Source organism: Tachyglossus aculeatus, chromosome 7 (assembly GCF_015852505.1).
Source record: "Tachyglossus aculeatus isolate mTacAcu1 chromosome 7, mTacAcu1.pri, whole genome shotgun sequence".
NCBI lineage: Eukaryota > Metazoa > Chordata > Mammalia > Monotremata > Tachyglossidae > Tachyglossus > Tachyglossus aculeatus.
The window spans coordinates 40,669,471-40,683,613 of NC_052072.1; the positions used below are offsets into that span (position 1 = coordinate 40,669,471).

Consider the following 14,143-nt stretch of genomic DNA (forward strand, 5'->3'; position numbering starts at 1 on the left):
AGGCCTACTGTTTAGCAGTTCAGTCCATGAACTTTGTGGTGGAAAAAGTCTAATGGGGTCTAAAAATATTTGAGAAGTTATTGAGGTTGAGCAAAACAGCTCCCTGCACTTGAGGACATTCTCATCCAACAATGGCTCCACCTGAGATACCAGCTAACAGATGATGTTATATGAAAAGATGGAAATACAGAAAAAAAGTCCATAAGGGAGCATAAATTCAGAAAAAGAGTTATACCAGAATAGTGTTTGTTGACAGCCCTCTTAACAATGCACTCCAAGGTGGTAGCTTCTCTTGCTCCTTAAGCCTGGCTCTCTGTCTCTGGAAAATTTTCAGTAATAATGGCAATGGGTATCTTCTGAAGTTTCTTTCTGCAGCCAAATGAAAGCCACTTTCTTCATGAGGTATGTCCATATTCATCCCTCCACCATCCCAGATTTGCCATAATTTCAGCCCACTTTGTTTTCAAACATGTTTATTTTCTAATGATTTATTTATTCACTTGTGCTTTTTATTTATTCCTAATATCACATTCTCTTAACTATTGTATATTCAACAATATACTATATATTCATTGTATACAATATAATATATTGTGTATTGCTTATGTCTGCTCTATCTTCATTGTTAGATAGCTGTTAGATAGCTACTATTGCTAGGATGGTTTTCTGCTAATCTTGGTTGGTCCTAGTATTGCTTTGCACAATACTGTACTTGTGAAGTTTAAAGTTTAAATTTGTGATGCGTAAAGTCCTTTACTCTCCTTGCATGTGTTAAAATAAGTGATCCAGATATGATTTATCCATAGTTTCCACACTGTACTTTGACTTCTACTTTAGCATCCTAAATGTTTGTGGTCATATACAACAGAAACACTGTAAATAGCTTAAGTATTTCCTAGCTTGAATATTAACTGTGGAACTATCTTACCTGCATAATGTTAATTTTTTAAGTAAATCACACAATCATCTGGACACAAGTGTAGTCCTGGCTCTGCTTCTAGCTTGGAATTATACCTGTGTAACCATCTGATTTTGGCCTACCTGAGATTGTTTCTCCATTTGCAAGATAAGGATATTATTTTTGAGCCCTCATCATACGGTTCCAAAAATAATGACATATTTTATACTTCTTGGAAGAATGCATAGTATTAACACTGTGATTTACATGCAGGGAGGATGTGGGGAGAAGGCAGGATATGAAAAACAGAGTGCATTTTTACGTGGCCTGGTTTACATGTACCAGTCATAACATGAAGCGGTGTAGTAGTGTGGAATTCACATTTCAAAACCATATGTTTAATATATTTAGGCAGTGATACGGTTACTGTGTTCATAATGGATGCACAGCTGCATTCTAATATTGAAAATTCCTAAGGGGAATAAAAAATAGTATGGATTACCAGTATACAACATTTATTTTCTGTAAAAATCTTGATAATCACTTGGCTACTGTTCATGTTCATGAGGATCAGCATGGCTTAGTGGATAGAGCACAGGGCCAGGAGTCAGAAGGACCTGGGTTCTAATTCCAGCTCCCTCTTGTCTGGGCCTCAGTTAAGAGTGGTAGTCCCCTGTGGGACAGGGACTGTGTCCAACCTTCTTACATTGTATCTACCCCAGTGCTTAGAACAGTGCTTGGCACATAGTAAGTGCTTAACATAGCTTAACATTTCTCAGTGGAAAGAGGCTGGGCTTGGGAGTCAGAGGTCATAGGTTCTAATCCCAGCTCCGCCACTTATCAGTGGTGTGACTCTGGACAAGGCACTTAACTTCTCTGTGTCTCAGTTACCCCATCTGTAAAATGGGGATTAAGACTGTGAGCCCTATGTGGGACAACCTGATTGTGTTGTATCTATCCCAGCACTTAGAATAGTGCTTGGCACATAGTACGTGCTTAACAAATACCATCATTATTCTTATTGACAGGTATCATCTTTATTATTATTATTATTATGTTTGCTGTTTTGATGTTTATATTTGTTCTGAGTGGGTAGGGGTTTAAGAGCCTAGTTAGCAATTAATACATTAGTTGTGCCCTGTTTGCTAGTAATTTGCCAAAATGTGGATAGTCTGCTGTTATTTGTACAGGACTAACATTTAGGCACTGAGAAATAGAATATCTGCAGTCATAAACATTGCAGCTCTGAAATGGGATTTAAGGCAAGGGAGATCTTTTCAATATCAGAAGAGACAGGAAGGTTGTTTTTGGCAAACCTTTGGAAATGAAGAATATTTCATAAAAGTATCAGTACATTTTGAGGATTCCAGTTATATTTGGTGAGCTTAAAGTTCAGAATGGCTGTCTTTTCCCCAGGTGGGAAAAAGCAGACTCAAGAGAAAATAACATGTGAATAATCATCATACTTTCTGATTGGGTGCTTCTCTACCTCTCTAGAGAGTGTATTTTCAGAGCTGTAAAATGAAATACCTCACTTTATTCAGGCCCAGTTTTAAAATTGTTTCTTTTGACTAACTACTTCCTGCATTTGTGTCAAGTAACATTACATCAACCTGGAGCTATCTTTGTTCAGCCAAGTTACAACTACTGATAGTTTTCTTTTGATTATTTATGGTTAAGGTCTAGAAATCTGAGTGAATTTATGGGATTATAGAAAGAAATTTGATTTTGAAGATACTTTACCTTCTTCAAACTGCAGCTTTTCTCCTCAGAGATCCCCTTTGTTAGTCTTCCAGAATAATGGTGCTTTATTGATTCAGGACACATTGAGAAGCAGCGTGGAGTACTGTATATAGCATGGGCTTGGAAGTCCGAAGTTCATGGGTTCTAACCGTGGCTCTGCCACTTATCTGCTGTGTGACCTTGGGTGAGTCACTTCACTTCTCTGTGCCTCAGTGACATCATGGGTAAAATGGGAATAGAGACTCTGAGCCCCATGTGAGACAGGGACTTTGTCCAACCCTATTTGCTTGTATCTACCCCAGTGCTTAGTACAGTGCCTGGCACATAGTAAGAGTTAACAAATGCCATTATTATTACTAGTAATAATAATAACACATTCTGACTTCTTTCTGACCACTAGAAATCCAAAAGATCAATTGTTATATTGAAATTTATGGATTCAGCTTGAAAAGGAGAGTTGAGTTGGGAAGCTAACCAACACAAATGTCAACATTTAAATATTGGTGAGTGTTGAGGTATTTTCTGAGAGGCATATTCATTTTTGAAGGTTTTATAAAACAAATAACTCCTTATGATTTTCCAGAAGACTAACCCCACACACAAACAAGGGGACAAGGTTCAGATACCCAGGATCCCTTTCAGAGGGAAAGCACTTTTGAATGAGTTATTGGTCACAATAACTTGGCGATGTCACCTGGACAAACAGCCAAATGCAGGGGAGGAAAGTGGGCAAGGAGGAGGAAGCTCAGAAAGTACAGAGAAAGCCAGGAGCCATGAGGAGAGGAGAATTCCTGATAGACCTCCAACTGGAAGGGAAACTTGAAGCTGTTGTTCCCCAGGAAGGGTATGGATTAGCAGAGCCAACTACCTCAGCCCAGGACTCTGTGCACAGTTAATGCTTAATAAACACTACTTATTACTACTATGATTACTCTTATTGTTGTTGTTGTCATCTTATGCTGGTGGAGTCTTGTCTGACCCATAGCGACTCCATGGACACATCTCTCCTGGAATGTCTCACCTCCATCCGCAATCATTCTGGTAGTGTAGCCATAGAGTTTTCTTGGTAAAAATATGGAAATGGTTTACCATTGCCTTCTTCCACACAATAAACTTGAGTCTCTACCCTTGACTCTCTCCCATGCCTCTGCTTCCCAGCACAGGGTTTTTTTTTAACTTGTAGCAGGTTGTCTTCCACCTGCTAGCCACTACCCCAAGCTAAGAATGGAATGGATATGCCTCTGCTTGACTCTCCCTCCCATAGTTGAGACTGGTAGAGTACTGGAAACTCTCCAGGTGCGACTCTGAGAGGGGATTACTATTATTACAGTAATAATAATAATAATAATGGTATTTAAGTGCTTACTATGTGCCAGGAACTGTACTAAGCACCGGCATGGACACAAACTAATCAATTTGGACACAGTCTCCATCCCACATAGGTTTCACAGTCTTCATCATCATTACTGCTACTATTACTACTACTACTACTACTACTACTACTACTACCACCACCACCACCACCACCTGAGAAGGACCTGTGGGATTAAGATAAAACTAAGTACCCAGTCAAGAATAGGTGGCTATTCCATGATCTATTTTAAGATTCTATTTGTCCAATATACTGTATGGTTCTGTACTCTGACAGCCTACAGTCATGGGTGCTACTACCCTCAACAAAGTAAATGCTGGTTTTCTGTTTATGAGCCAAAAGCCTGCCTGAGGGATCTGTGCGTAAACCTACAAATTCCAAGATTTACTATCCCAGGGAGGGAGTAGCATATATTCTGCATTCCTTCAACCTCAGCAGATAGGGGTATCAAATCTAAGAATCATAGGGTTGTAGCAGCAAAATTACAAGGATAAAACCCTAAGAGGACTTTTCTCCCAGCTGTAAATTGCAATGGGCACCAGAATCCTGCTGCTAGAAACTGAGCATCCACGAAGTGACTAAAACCATCACACTCATTAATTTGAAGGTTTCAACTATTCTTTAAAATGGTATTTGTTAAGCACTTACTAAGTGCCAGGCACTATACTTAGGTTGGACTTAAGTGTCAGGTTGGACACAGTCTCTGTTCCATACAAGGCTCACAGTCTTAATCCCCATTTTGAAGGTGAGGTAACTGAGGCCCAGAAAAATTAAATAATTTTCAAAAGGTCACATAGACAAGTGGTGGATCTGGGATTAGAACACAGGCCTCTTGACTCTCAGGTTTGTGTGCTATCTGCTTGACAACACTGCTTCTCTATTTAGAAGTGAACTTGGATTAAGCTGCTATTTCTGACCCATGCTCTGCTCAGTGTTGTCATGCTTCTTGTATTTTGAGCTATTCTTCTCTTAAGGGAATTTATTGGGATATCTTCCATTTTAGAATATTGACAGGCATTTGAATATTACAATTTATAGATTCAGTTAGTCTTGACCATCATCTTTTAATGCTAGCTGACTTCTAAAAGTATCTATCTTTCCCTATTGTATAACTTCCTTATGTTTTCATATCTCCTCCGTCTTCGAATGGGACACTTTGAATACAAAGTTACTTTTCCCCCCAAAGCCTTGAACTCACCCATTTTGCTTTATGCTTTCAGCTGGTAGTAGAACAAATATTTTCTGTTTCTTATGTAGCTCTCTCCTTTTTCTATTTTACCCTCAGTAGTAAGGTAATAAAAAAAGTTTCCTTTAAACTGATATGAAATTAAAACAAACCAACAGTTGTCCGTACTCGAAGAAGATTCTTCTGGGGAGCTGTGTGGCCTAATGGATAGAGCATAGGCTTACAAGAAAGAAGGCCTGGCTTCTAATTCCAGCTCTGCCACTTATCTGATCTGTGACCTTGGGCAAGTCACATATCTTCTCTGTGCCTCAGTTACCTCATCTGTAAAATGAGGATTAAGACTGTGAGCTCCATGAGGGACATGGATTGTGTCCAACCTGATTAGCTTGTATTACCCCAGCGTTTAGTGCAGTGCCTGGTACATAGTAAAAACTTAAGATACCATTAAAAAAATGACCTGTGGATGTGCATCAAGCTGAAAAGGCCAATGAGGAACTGAGGACCAACTGCACTGTACACACACAAAGGCTAGTGCAAGCGCTTAGTACAGTGCTCTGCACATAGTAAGTGCTCAATAAATATGATTGAATGAATGTACTGTCGTGATTAAATCTGTTGCAGCAAACAAATTCACAGGATAGGATATCTTTCTGGTTGATGACTACAACCTTATGGTTTCACAATTTCATGTCTTTTCTCTTCTCCATCTATTGTGCTGTTTACTTATTTTGTTTCACCTAAAACAACTTCTGAAAATCCTCTGCCCCCAAACCAGTTGATTTTTGTTTCCCATCTACTCATACAATTAACAGCATTTTCTTCAGTGTATCTACATTTCTAATTCTAATACATAGTTGATGTCTTGTATAGGAATCCACTATAATTCTAAAACTGCACCTTGAACTTAAATTCTTCAGAATTTCTAGGTTGCAAATGTTTCATTTTTGGCTTACTATAATGATAATAATGATAACAGTATTCGTTTAGCCCTTGCTATGTGTCAAGCACTGTACTAAGCACTGGGGTAGATATAAGCTAATCAGGTTGGACACAGTCCCTGTGCCACAAGGTGCTCAAAGTATTAATCCCCATTTTACAGATAAGGAAATGTTTGACTCAGAGAAGTGAAGTGGCTTGCCTAAATTCACACAGCAGACAAGTGGCAGAGCTAGAATTAGAACCCAGATCCTTCTGACTCCCAGGCCTGTTCTCTGTCCACAAGGCCACACTGTTTCTCATCTTTTATCACATTTAAATCTTTCCACTGTCTCATAAGTGTTCAGTAAATAATAATCCTGAAGTCTCTGAATTATCACATTGTAATTACTCTTTTCAGATTCTGATATATTAAAGCCATTAAACAATGAGATGACTTCTTGCATTGCTGCATGTGTCCTGCATACAGTAAGAACTCAAAAAATACCATTGATTGATTGCTATATTTAGGAATATTTCAACCATCTGGTGGCTATTCATATTTAATCCGCATAACAGGAACAGAACAAATACCTCTATTAATCATTTCCCATCCTTAGTAGCATTTACTATTAATTTTGAATTGTCGGTGCTTTGACCTGTTCCATGTCTATTGTCCTCTATTCCCCAGTCTGGAGTTTGTATTCAAACCACAGCTTAATGCCATGCGGTGGGTTTTTATTGGAAACTGAACCTGACACTGCAGTTTTCATAAAGCAAATTACTCATTTCTTTAAGGAATTAAATTATTTACAAGTGAATCTGTTTCAAGATTTGGTCTGCGGCCTGCTCTATTTCTCAGGACTTTCTGTATCACCTATAGCTTTTTTCTCTTAGCGATATACTATTTAAACAGTAGAGCAATTTACATTCTTACTGTACATTTTGTAATGGCAGAACTAGTTCTTCCTTGACTTAGAAGTTTATCCATACACTTAAGACTTTACAGTTACTTTGTTCAGTCTCAGTACTTTAATGGCAAAAGATTGTCTTTGCTTTCTTTCCAACTGGAATTTCATTTTCCAACCCATTCTCACTGTACATAGGTTCTAGATCTGAGCTCTTGTGAGATCCTAACCTATACTGCATTTCTTTTTGCCTACTTGTGACCTTGGGCTAATCGAGTAACTTCTCTGGGCCTCTGTTACCTCATCTGTAAAATGGGAATTAAGACTGTGACCCCCATGTGGGACATATAGCTTTTATCTATTCCAGTTTTTAGTGCAGTGCCTGGCATGTCTCAGGTGCTTAACAAATACATTTTTAAAATACCTAAAAATATAAAACAGTGTTATACTGCTCTATCTACATGACTTGAAATTTCCAGGTTTTTTCTCTATTTAGATATGAACAGAAAGGCATATTGTATACATTGGGTGGAGCGATAAAGGAGCACACATAAAAGGTTTTTCCCTTCATGAGAAATTAAGAATATAAAAACCAGGTAGTTCTGGCCCCTGCTTTAACTAAAGTGAGGGGCATATTACTCTCAGAACTATATCTTGAGAAGCAGTGTGGCTCAGTGGAAAGAGCAAGGGCTTTGGAGTCAGAGGTCAGGGGTTCGAATCCCAGCTCCACCACATGTCTGCTGTGTGACCTTGGGCAAGTCATTTAACTTCTCTGAGCCTCAGTTACCTCATCTGTAAAATGGGGATTAAGACTGTGAGCCCAGGGTGGGACAACTTGATCACCTTGTATTCCCCCCCAGTGCTTAGACCAGTGCTTTGCACATAATAAGTGCTTAACAAATGCCATCATCATTATTATTATTATTATCTTGTGTAATTTTGTATAGGATCTCCAAATATTTGTTGTTGCTTTCCCACACAGTAATTTTAAATACCGCTTTAAAAGTTATATGCAAGGAAGTTTTATGCTGACGGTAAGGGGAAACAGTCAGAATGACTTCATGCCCTGCACAGAATATGCTGGTAAGATGCTGTGGCACTTACCCTCTCAGTCTCCAGTTCACACACATCATTGGTTTTGAGTTGGGCTGACAGAGAAGCTAGAAATCTTACCCTGCGTAACAAATTTAAACATGCCGAGCCAAGGAAAATCTGGAAAGCCCCTTTATGTGACTGACGGTACTGCTTTGGCCTAAATCCACCTGCAGGGTCACCTTTAGTGGGAAAGGAGGTCAGATGATTCAACTGTATTAATAAATTGAGTTTTGAAATTGAAATTACCTATAAGAGAGCAAGATTTAGGATTAGCTCAAAGAAGTATCTCATATATTGGCCAGAGACCTTTGAAATCTTAGAAAAAAAAAGATGAAACTCTATTTTCCCTTTGCAGGGGAGTGTTGAAATGAAATTTAAAAAAAGCATCCAAATTATTCTTCCGTCCAATAAAGTCACCCAGGGTTAGTCTGAACAATGATAAATCTAAATTGTAAATAGGTTTCTTATTATGTCATTTTGAAAGAATTTTTTCCTTGTGTTTCCGTGACTCAATAAATTTAAAAGATGGGGAAAAATTTTTTATACATAAAAGAACATTTACAAATTGGTAGAATGTCATGTTTACTGTGACTTTGAAGTATTAGGTGTTACTGGGTAGCAGACACTCTTTCTATGTTATTATGTGGGGATGTATATAATGTTTGCATAAGAGCTAGAGTGTTAAAAATGTATCTTTCTATATACATGCATAATTAGTAAATAGCAGTGGGAGGAGAATTCTTAAGTGTGGTCCCAGAGCAGAGAAATAGGAACAATAGACTACAATTAAGAACAGTACTGCGTGAGATAAATGCTAGGCCTAAGTAGTGTAATAGTGTTTCCTAGTAGTCTGAGAAATCATCTGCCATGTAATCAATCAATCAAGGTGGCATTTGTTAAGCATTAACTATGTGCCAAGCAGTGTACTAAACAATGGGGTAGATACAAGATAATCAGGTTAGACACAGTTCCTGTCACCACATGGGGCTGACATTCTAAGAGGGAGAGCAGGAATTGAATCCCCATTTTACAGATGCGGAAGCTGAAGCATAGCAGGCAGATAGTGAAGCTGGGATTAGAATGCAGGTTTAAGGACTCCCAAAGACATACTCTTTCCATTAAGCCATGCTGCTTCTCATATTTATTGAGAATTAATTATATTTATTGAGTGTTTACTGTGTGCACAGTGCTGTACTAAATACTTGGGCACTTACAATACAATAGAGTTGGTGGACATGATCCCTCCCCTAGAAGAGGAGCTTAAGGTCTTGAGGAGTTTAGTCTAGAAGAGGAATTTGCAGTCTAAAAGAAAGCTTGTAATCTAAAAGAGGAGTTTTCAGTCTAGAGAAGAAGCATGCAGTCTAGAAAGGAGCTTACAGTCTAGGAGAAAAGAGTGCAATTGAGAGAAGGAATTTCTGATCTAGAAGAGGAACTTCCAGCCTAGAGAAGTAGGTTGCTTCTGTCTACCAGCAAAGGAATTATTGGGAGGTATATTGCATGATGGAATTGGAAAAATATTGCTTTGTAGTGATCTAACAGCTCACTTGATGATAACAATCATTGGTGAGGCCGACACACTAGAATATGTGACACACTAGACCTTCTGAGTAATTTTCACCAAACCTCCTTGCCATGCCCACTCTTAACAGCTGTCTTAGAGGCAAGTGTTTCAGGGAAAGACCCCAGTGCTGTTCATGTTATTACTGTGAATGTGGGGGTCCTTTATTCCAGTAAGGCTGCTGTGATATTGCCACAGAGCAACTTGCAGCAACTTGCACCTTGAACTTGACTTCATTCTGTAGAAACTTCTTATTCACCCTTTTTCATGGTTTGAGTGTCATTTTTCATTGCAGTAGTGTTGATAGCATTAGAGTTGATAGTTGATATCTGTTGATTGCAGTAGGGTTGATAGGGTTGACTCCTCACTATTTACTTCAAAGCTCTCCATCCGCCTTGTCTCTCTTACCTCACCTCCCTTCTCCTTCTACATCCCAGCCTGCAAACTCCGCTCCTTTGGAGCTAACCTTCTCACTATGCCTTGTTCTCACCTGTTCCACTATTGACCCCTGGCCCATGTCCTATCTCTGGCTTGGAACACCCTCCCACCTCAAATCTGCCAAACAATCTCACTTCTCCCTTCAAAGCCTACTGAGGGCTCACCTCCTCCAAGAGGCCTTCCCAGACTAAGCCCCCCTTTTCCTCAGCTCTCCCTCCCCTCCTCAGCGTCCCGACTCACTCCCTTTGCTCTGCCCCTGTCTCCCTGCCCCACAGCACTTGTATATATATATGTACATATCTATAATTCTATTTATTTATACTGATGCCTGTTTACTTGTTTTGATGTCTATCTCCCCTCTTCTAGAATGTAAGCCCAGTGTGGGCAGGGATTGTCTCTATTGCTGAATTGTATTTTCTAAGCACTTAGAACAGTACTTTGAATACATTAAACGCTCAATACATGATTGAATGAATAGTATGAGTTTGGAATGTCCAGAGCTTGTCCTCTCAGAGGACTGCACTGATCTGTGTACATCTCCATTTCCCACAGATGAATGATGACATAATTGGTGAAATGCCATTATTTGATAAAACGATCAAAGATATTTACCAAGCACTTATTGTAGAACACTGTACTAATCATTTGGGAAAATAGAATACAATAGAGTTGGTAGATAAAATCTCTGCCCACAGGAAGCTTACTAGGGAAGACAGACATTAAAATAAATTAAAAATGGGGAATTAGTAAAGTACAAGGATAAGTGCTGTGGGATTGGAGTGAATATCATTTATGTTGATTCCTGTTTACTTGTTTTGATGTCTGTCTCACCACTTCTATAATGTAAGCCCAGTATGGGCAGGGATTGTCTCTATTGCTGAATTGTGCTTTCTAAGCACTTAGTACAGTGCTCTGCACACAGTAAGCATTCAATAAATACAATTAAATGAATGAAAAGTGCTTACGTGGTTAACAGCCAAGTGCATAGATGATGCACACGAGGGTGAATAGGGGAATTGAGGGATTTAATTAGGGAAGGCCTTAATTATGTACATGATTGTCTTTATGTTTCAGTTTTGTTTCATTTTTTTAATCTCCAGGGTTAATCTCCTGGCAGTCTAGAAAATTTCCTTCAGTCCAACCATACTTACTCCTGCTTGAATATTTTTTTCTTGTTTGTGCCTCAGTAGCTGTAGAAAACAACTGTCCAGTAACCTCCTTATAAAATCATTTTGTATATTTCAAAGGAATTAAATTCACTCAATCTTCCCTTTTCAAGGCTATACTACCTCCAATTTTTGCAGCGTTTCCTCACAGGATCTCTTTTCCATTCTTTTAATTTATTATGGTGGCTGGACCCTCTCCAGTTTCTCTACAGCTTTTTAAAGTATAATGACCAAACGGCACACAGTACTCTAGAAAGGAAAACTACCCGATTTTTGGACCATTTTTCCCATTGGTCTAAGACACTTGGCATTCTAATCCTGATTTTCAATGGGTGAGCAACCCAGCCAAATTGGAATAATCTGCCAGTTTAATATGAACACTCAGTACTGCTGGAATGCATGTTTTCACTCTGCATTGGGATAGAGTGTGAGAACAGAATTAGGGAAAGTATTTTTGACAAATCAGGTCTAGATACACTGAAAGGTGTTATCAGATAAGTGTGTATGTGTGTATGTAGTGTTGAATGTAGGGTAAGTGCTAAAGTGCAAGTTTCCTTAACATGGATCTCTGCAAGAATGCAACCCTACATTCTAGAAGAACTGAGTTCATATTCTTGGGCCTTTATTCAAGGCACCAGTAAAAATACAGCATTGTGGGGATACCAAGACCAATCCTTGTAGGATACCATTCAATATATTGCAAAGCCACTGATGTCTAATCTTTGAATGTGATTCTCAACTCTGTGCTTCCACTTAACCTAAAACATAACACATTAAAACCATCGATCTCTGCTTGTCATCGACAATGTTGGCAGATTGCTTTCATTTTAATGAACTGTTTTCCACTAGATCTTAATTTTCTCAGGGACAGTAAACCAGATAGGGCAGAAAAATCATTTCTTGAGTAAGGCATAAAATTAGGGCTGATTCTAGTTAAAGCCATATTTTATTTTAAAAAACCTCGGTTTTGTTGGAAATCATTTAAGGTCGATTTACAGTTCAACCCTTTTTTAGCCACACCTGTCAAGTTGAAATAAGGGAAAATAATGCTCTTTACTTGATTTTATATCATTATGTATGACAATGCAGCTGGTAAATAGCTGTTGTTAGCTTAATGTCCTTCTAGTTTTGTTCAGCTGAAAAGAAATTAGTGAAGTTAACAAACCAAAAAGTTTTGCAGTCAAATATCTGAAGGTTTTAACTAAAACCATCTCCTTCTATGGTTTTCACAGGTAAATTATGGTATAAGAATCATCAATAGCTTTGAATCCTTTTATCCATACTCACAGAGATATCAAGAGTCCAGCAAAGTCAGCTGTGTGGTGCTATAAAATGTTCTCTGTGCATAATAAAGGGCCAGGTATTTTATTTTTGAAGCAGAAAGACGAAGAAAATCCAACCAAGAAGGACTTTTATGTTTGGAATATGATGGAAGAAAGATTTTTTTACCAGCCACAAGAAATGGAGTCCCATTTGCTTTGATAATGCTAAAGATATTTTATGTTTGACCCATGTGGTAACTTTTTCCAGATTGTAATTTGTCACTGGTTGCCATGGGGTGATAAAGACTTTCATTTGCTAATGCATTTTACTGTACTGACAATGTGTTCTCCATATTGTCATCTTCATTTCAACATGTGAATTAACTTTGCTTAGTTGGGTCTTGTGTATCTGCCCTTTTGTATCACGGTGATGGTTTGGTATATGAAAATTATTTAGGGTAGTCTGAAAAGCTTTTCAGATAGCAAAATTTCCTGTGTTTTGTACCTTTTAATTCCACAAATCTAGTCCCTAATGTCTGAATTATATTTTCCTACTCTACTGGTAGGGTTTGTTTTGGTCCACTTAATAACACTATGGGAGAAACAGGTCATGATGCTGTCTTGGTTTTCTATCAAGGTCCTCGTTCAGGTAAGCATCAAATCAGAGACATGAATTGGAAGCAGCATCCTTTTATTTTACATTCCAACCCTGGAGGGCTGCAGGGTGCCCGTGAGATGCAAACAGTGAAGAGAACCCTGTTCCCTAGGTAATTTCCAGAGTCAACAATATAGATAATTCCATTTTTTAAGCTTATACTCTGTGCCAAGCACTATCTAAGTTTTGGATTAGATACAAGATTGTCAGGTTGCATGTAGTCCCTGAACCTCATTAGGCTCACAGTTTAAGTGCCTAGCCCCTGTTTCTTTCTGCTTTTTGCTTTCTCCACTACTGCCTTCCCCTCTACCCAACTTTTCTCCTTCACTCCCCATTTCCCTCCTGACGCAATCAAGTGATTTTCTGCCCTCCTGGATTGACCCAAACATCCTCCGCCCCTGTTCTGTCCTTTTGCTTTCTCCTCATTATTCCTTCCTGATTCTTTCAGGATTCTCCTTGCCTCCATAACTCTATTCATGTCTTTTTTCCTTGTCCCTTCTAAGCCTTGTGAAGGATATTAGTTATTAATTGATCAATGATTTTTGTCAAGTACTTACTGTGTGCTGAGCATGGTACTAAGTGCTTGGAAGAATACAGTACAAAAGAGTAGTTATAGACAGTTCCTGGCCTCAAGGAGCTTAGCAGCCTAGAAGAAGAGACAGACATTACAATAAACTATATATGGATTTGTACTTAACCACAAGATACTAGTTATAAGCAGAGTTTTCTAGTGGATAGACCATGGGCCGGGAAGCCAGAAGGATGTGGGTTCTAATACTGGATATGCCACTTGTCTGCTCTGTAACCTTGGACAAGTCACTTCACTTCTCTGTGCCTCAGTTACCTCATCTGTAAAATGGGGACTGTGAGGCCATGTGGGACAGGAACTGTGTCCAACTTGTTTACCTTTTATCTACCCCAGAACTTAGTACAGTGCCTGGCACATA

General features: G+C 38.7%; 1 protein-coding gene and 1 non-coding gene across 4 annotated transcripts in view; one reads left to right on the forward strand and one right to left on the reverse strand.

The window, feature by feature from the left end:
* FGF12 (fibroblast growth factor 12) overlaps positions 1-14,143 on the forward strand; it is a 450,538-nt gene that overhangs the window by 414,437 nt on the left and 21,958 nt on the right. The window lies entirely within an intron of this gene.
* On the reverse strand, positions 3,817-3,955 carry LOC119931217. Its single transcript, XR_005452072.1, has one exon. It is a non-coding gene; the product is annotated as a small nucleolar RNA SNORA7 (small nucleolar RNA).